Source organism: Mytilus trossulus, chromosome 8 (genome assembly GCF_036588685.1).
Source record: "Mytilus trossulus isolate FHL-02 chromosome 8, PNRI_Mtr1.1.1.hap1, whole genome shotgun sequence".
NCBI lineage: Eukaryota > Metazoa > Mollusca > Bivalvia > Mytilida > Mytilidae > Mytilus > Mytilus trossulus.
Genome location: NC_086380.1, coordinates 79099029 through 79105349, shown reverse-complemented (window position 1 = coordinate 79105349; position 6321 = coordinate 79099029).

Genomic DNA, 6321 nt, shown 5'->3' with positions numbered 1-6321 from the left:
AATAGATTTTATAGTGTGTCTTTCTATGTTGTGATGTTACACGATGATTTTAGAAAAAAGGTGAATGTTTGGTACCATTTAATCCCGCTGCAATTGTTTTTACCCGTCGTCCCAAGTCAGGAATCTGATGTTCAGTACTTGTCGCGGTTTATGTGGTAAATTAGTTTTTTCACGTTTATCGTTTTATAAATTAAACCATTGGTTTCCCATTTTAGAAGTTTTACACTAGTAATTGATGGTGCCCTTTATAGTTTGCTGTTCGGAGTGAGCTAAACCAGAGTGTTGAAAACCGTAGGCTGACCTATAACGGTTAAGTTTTATAAATTGTGACTTGGATGGACAGTTGTTTATGGAACCTCATATTTCGACAGATACTAAGACTCTGGCTGATCAAATTGAAAAGTGCAGTAATACAATTTTATTGTACTGCAAGTTCTTCATTGTTCTTATCCATGCCATATCAAATTCTCCAAATCGCAGAAAACATTTAGTTATAACACAAAAGACAACACATAACGTGTGTTTGACTTGTGACGCTAGGAGCGCCTGGACATATTAAGACATTTTAAGAAATTTAAAGTTCTATTAACTAGCTGGATTGACCAAATTGATCAATATGATCTATTGCCATAACTTGTAACGTTCGTTTGCATTACACTATAACATTTAGTATATGCTTTTAACCCCACCGCCTTAGTGCGCCTGTTCCAAGTCAGGAGCCTCTGGCCTTTGTTAGTCTTGTATTATTTTAATTTTAGTGTCTTGTGTACAATTTGGAAATTAGTATGGTGTTTATTATCACTGAACTAGTATAAATTTAATTAGGGGCCCGCTGAAGGGTGCTTCCGGGTGTGGTAATTTCTCGCTACATTGAAGACCTATTGGTGACCTTCTGCTGTTATTTTATCTATGTTCAGGTTGTTGTCTCTTTGACACATTCTCCATTTCCATTCTCAAATTTATTGTCAATGAGACAAAATATTCTAGAGTTCAAATGTCATAGATATGAGCCATTACACAACACTGAAATGCTGAATAGCTTTCAACAAAGAGAAAACTCGACAATGTGAAGTCATTACATGTTACAGAAACAAATGGTGATCTATGAAATAAGACTCAACATTGGAAATATTATTTTAAGTTTAATGTTATCTCATTTGATATCAAAATATTAACATCTCCTCAGTTTTAGGATTACATAAATGACAAAAGCATCGCAAAGTCCAAATTTTTAATAATCTTCATTGATAAGTTATTCATCAATTCTGGGAAAAAATCAAATACATATAAATCAATATGATATAATTTGCATTTTAGTACATTGATTTTGTAAAAATATTGTAATTTTGATAAAGCAATTTAAACAAGACAAACATTAAAGTAAATAGAATTAAAACACATTAACATTAACTCAGATAAATATCAAATAATTTGTTTGTGATTAAACAATCACTTTACCAAAACTGATAGTACATGTAGTTCCGGGACATCAGAATCTAAATTTTCATATTTGCAAAGCAACTTTTTTAGAAGATCTATTTGAAGTATGTTCTTCTCAAGTTCTTTTTCAAGAACTGCATATTGTAATGAATACACATCTTTAGCTGTGTTCTTCTTCTTTGGGGTTGACTGCATGCTGTAAGAATGAGAGCACAATATTGATAACAATTGCTGCAACGACATTACATTTTGTTGTACCCAGAGGAGGGCATCATCGTTTTTCTCTTGTATACATCAGAAGAGTTAAGCCCTTTTTGACTGATTTTCATAGTGTTTTCTTATGTTGTACTGTAACATCGATGCATGTCCCAGCTAACTAGAAGGCTGCGTTCTCATAACCATGTTTGAATCCGTCAATAGCCTGTTAGTGGTTTATATCTGTTATGTTTTATGTTTCGAAAACTTGTTTTTTTTTTAATTAGACTGTTAGCTTGATAATTTTTTCTCTATTCCATTGTTCCATATTTTTTATCGCCGGGCCTTTACATCCGACTCGCATACAGCATTGTTTTTTTTCTATTTATTGTTGTCGAACAATGTCGAAGGCAGTATTGTTTCCAGTCATTCGTTATATCCACTTTATAAGAACATTATTAATCATACCACATCTGTTTATTCATGTTATTGTTGAATCTTGTATCTTTGAAAGGATTATCTTTAAAAGCTTTTTTGAGATCTGTGTTTGTAACTTTTTTTACAGATTTCTTATATTTTATTTTATTTTCTATAAAGAGTCTGGGTTTTTTTTATAATGTAGGTTTGTTGTCTCTTTGACACATTCCCCATTTCCATTCTCAATTTTATCTTAACGCAGAAAAATGTTATATCTCTTTATATTTTACATTAACTACAAATGGAGACTTATAAATGTTGACAATTCCTTGTTGTAAATGTGTAATAACATAACCTGCATGTACTTGAAGACCTTTTAGTCTTAAATTGGGGAGATGCTGAACTATTTAGATCTAAACATTGAGCATTTCTATTAGTTCCTTCAGAATGATCACCCACTGGATAGGTCTGCTGAATGTTCTGCAAGTGTGAGTGATGCCTTTCTAAATCTTCTGTACAGACAGATTCGTCTGCAGCGAGTGTAGCTTTGCATGGAGACTGGCTTTCATTTGTGACAGGATTTGCTTCTAAAAGTAAAGAAACAGAAATTGAATTATGGTAAAGACTTTAGTAAAAAAAAAAACTGACTATAACCCGAACGTTTTATATGTGACATGTAATAAATGCTACGTTAAGGTATCTGAATAATCTTGTGTTTGTTTTTTTAACGCATGGTTTTCTGTAATAAGAAAAAAATAACCAGATGATCTATAAAATAAGTAAGATAATTTGAGTCACAATTTGTTTATTTTTTCAACTTTTTGGTGCATAGGCATTTGAATAATGACTTTGATTTGTGTATATTTTATGAAAAGGAGCGTAGCACTTATTTTGCTTGTATCCGTCTGTCTGCAAAAATAAATGCAACAGTAGTATACCGCTGTTCAAAACTCATAAATCCATGGACAAAAAACAAAATCGGGGTAACAAACTAAAACCGAGGAAAACGCATCAAATATAAGCGGAGAACCACGACATAACACTAAAACGTAACACACACAGACACGAGCATCAGACAAAATCCCACGATAATAACAATGTAACATCAAAACCAAATACATGAATTTGGGATAAACAAATACCGTGACACGTCTTATCGCAATGTGAATTTACACTAAAAAATAAGAAAATAAAACAAAAGGCGCTACGTTAAAATGTAACACACACTGAAACGATTTATAATATAACAATGGCCAAATTCCAGACTTGGTACAGGACATGAATGTCTGTTTTTTTAAGAAGGTTTCCATGTAAAGACCCTTTCAAAGAAGTACAATGAAGTACTGGATAGAGTTTGTTTTAGTTTTTAAAGAAGAAATACAACAATGATCAAAGTGAGATACCTTGCGATTTATACGAAATAAGAAACAGGCTATGACCTTTTATCTATGGTATAAGCAATTTATAATAAGTTTCAATCTGCACATACAACATGTAAACTTAAATATGTCTAACTTAATAAGTACATGTAGTTTATTACATTGATTAGAACTTTTACGTCACTCTTAACCACTGTTTGCTTCTTAAGTCATACCGGTATCTATGTATACATTTATGTTTTGATGATACAAAGAAGAAAAAAGTGGCGAACGCAAAACAACAAAATGCGGAAAATAGTGTTTGCAGTCAAAATATTGTTCACAATAGTTATATACTGTTTTAAGAATACCAAAATATAAAGGGCGTACGTGTATGATTTAATTATTTATACACCAGTGACGAATATTAAAGCAAAAATATTAGGAGGGTAAAGTGACAAGATGTTTTAAGAACATTTTAAAGTCAAAGATATTTCAATCGAAGAAATCTCATGAATATCAAACTGTCTATTCACACAGTTAAGTTTGTTTCCAAGGAGACATTATAGATTAGTTTTTTTTTTTTTTTCATTTATGTCATTAAACGATACTTGCAGTTATATGAATACCAGCGAACGTCATGCGATATGATTTAACCTTGAACTCATTTTACTACAAAGTATCTACTCATGAGATACCACGACCATGTAAGTAAATTCATTTCGCTTACTGTATCAAACGACATTGTTAAAACAAATTAATGAATGATTTAATTACCCCCCCCCCCCATTTTCAGTATGTGCTACATCATCAGAATAGGTACCGGACGGGTGTCAGGCTCATCATTGACGCTCAGATCAAAACAATAAGGGTCCATGATATACAGAAATTGTGCCAAATGAGGATATGCCTTGGATTACAAACTTCTTATTATCTACAATACTAGTAGTTCATACTTTTGCAAACAACTTCTTTGTCAATATGACCATACAAGTGATATGCATACGAACACTGAAGTGTTAATTACTGTGCTGGTGATATCCTCGGTGGAAATAGTAATGGAATCGACCCAGTGGTGTAGATGGGGCAATATACGCAATTGTTACTCCATAGGCCATAATGGTAACGTTTTCTTCTGTTAATCAGCCCATATAGTAAACTTGTATTTTTATGATGGCTTGTTTCGAAGCTGAGACATTTTTACATATGTGGTTAAATTTTCGGGGTACGAAGTGTGATTCATTTTTCCGTAAATTAGCAAACCCCGAGTATCCTTTTGCGATGTGGCTCCTCATGGTAAAAAATCCCAATTTTAACACAATCAGTTCTTTGAAATTTTAATACTTTGAACACATTTCATAGCTCCATGGTTTCTACACATTTATTCTGTGTTCCCTTACTTTCTAAATTAACACTAATGGTTCAGCTCAGTCATGTGTTTATCATAGAAATGTGTCAAATATCACTACACAGAGATTTTTTGTTTACACGTGACTTTTGTGTTCCTCATTTCAAGGCGCATGAGGGGTATTGTCCCAAATAGTAAATCAAAGGTACTGGGCGTGTGATCTAAAAAGCGAAATGCGCGATTCCAGACGTAGTTAATATCCATCAATGAATGTCTACAGTTGTTAATATTGGATATTAAAGGTAGAGGGAAAACTACTGACCCCCCGACAATTCTTCTTGGTCAGAACTTTTATTTTCCTCTTTATTTTTAAATTATAACTGTCTCTGATGTGTATTATATTGTATTTTTTTTTTCATTTTGCCATGGTTTGTGCCAACCTATTTCTACAGTAGGCGTAATTGAATGCTACATTGGGTCGGAATTTTTATGCATCAAGCTATTTCAAACAAATATTTAGAGTATGATTTCCGTTATTTTGTTGTTACACCTTTATCTAAGATGAGGTGAGGGTTAAGATCTTACGAACATGGTTAACACCGCACTATTATATCTATGTGCTATTCCAAATCTGCAGCCAGTTATTGAGAGGTTTGATATTATAGCAGTAAGATGTCATATTTGTTTTTGGATTATAACTTTGTAAAATGAATTGGCCGACAGTTGTTTAACTTTAATCATTTTTCGAAGTTGTATACATAACTATACGGTATTTAGTTCAATATAACGTATATAAATGTTCATGACGTTTGGTAACACTAGCTAACATACATATACATTCTGTAATGTGCATGGGTGTGTTATTGTAAGCATACTCTACATATTTTTTGTTAGGCCGAAAAATTTCACGAGTTCCGGGAAAAATCAAAATAAAAAAAAATGCATCCATTACAACCAGTTCAGGAAAAACTTACAGTAATGACAACAGGTCAACGACTGCAACTAGATTTTTTTTTCAATTGGATATGACTATAATGATCTATTACACCACAGTGAAACATAGTTGAATTTGTGTTATACATTCCCTTAATAATGACTCTCTATACATATAGCCCTAGAACATTTAAAACGGTTATGATACATTATATAGCAATGCGATTTATGAGTGCGGTTTCGTGGGTTTAGTTAAAGAACATGAATAATATCGTTCAAAGAATGTAATGTACTTTTAAATTTTAACTGTAATACATTAATTATTGTGTCTCTTTCTGTTTTGGAAAGTAATTTAAAAAAAAAAACACTTACGCACTGGATCCCGAAATACAGAATCTATGACATCAATATTAATCCAATCAGTATATTCAGTTATCGTATACATGTAGAATCATACCAAGTATAAACACAACATCTTCTTCCACATGTTTCGCAAGATTTAAAGTTAATCTAACGTTGTCAAATTGAATGCTATCGATCCTCAAACCCGTAATTTTGAAATGTATTTGATAAATATAAACATGATGAATTTACAAAGATTTACTGTCATGTACATCTTCAACATCTGCT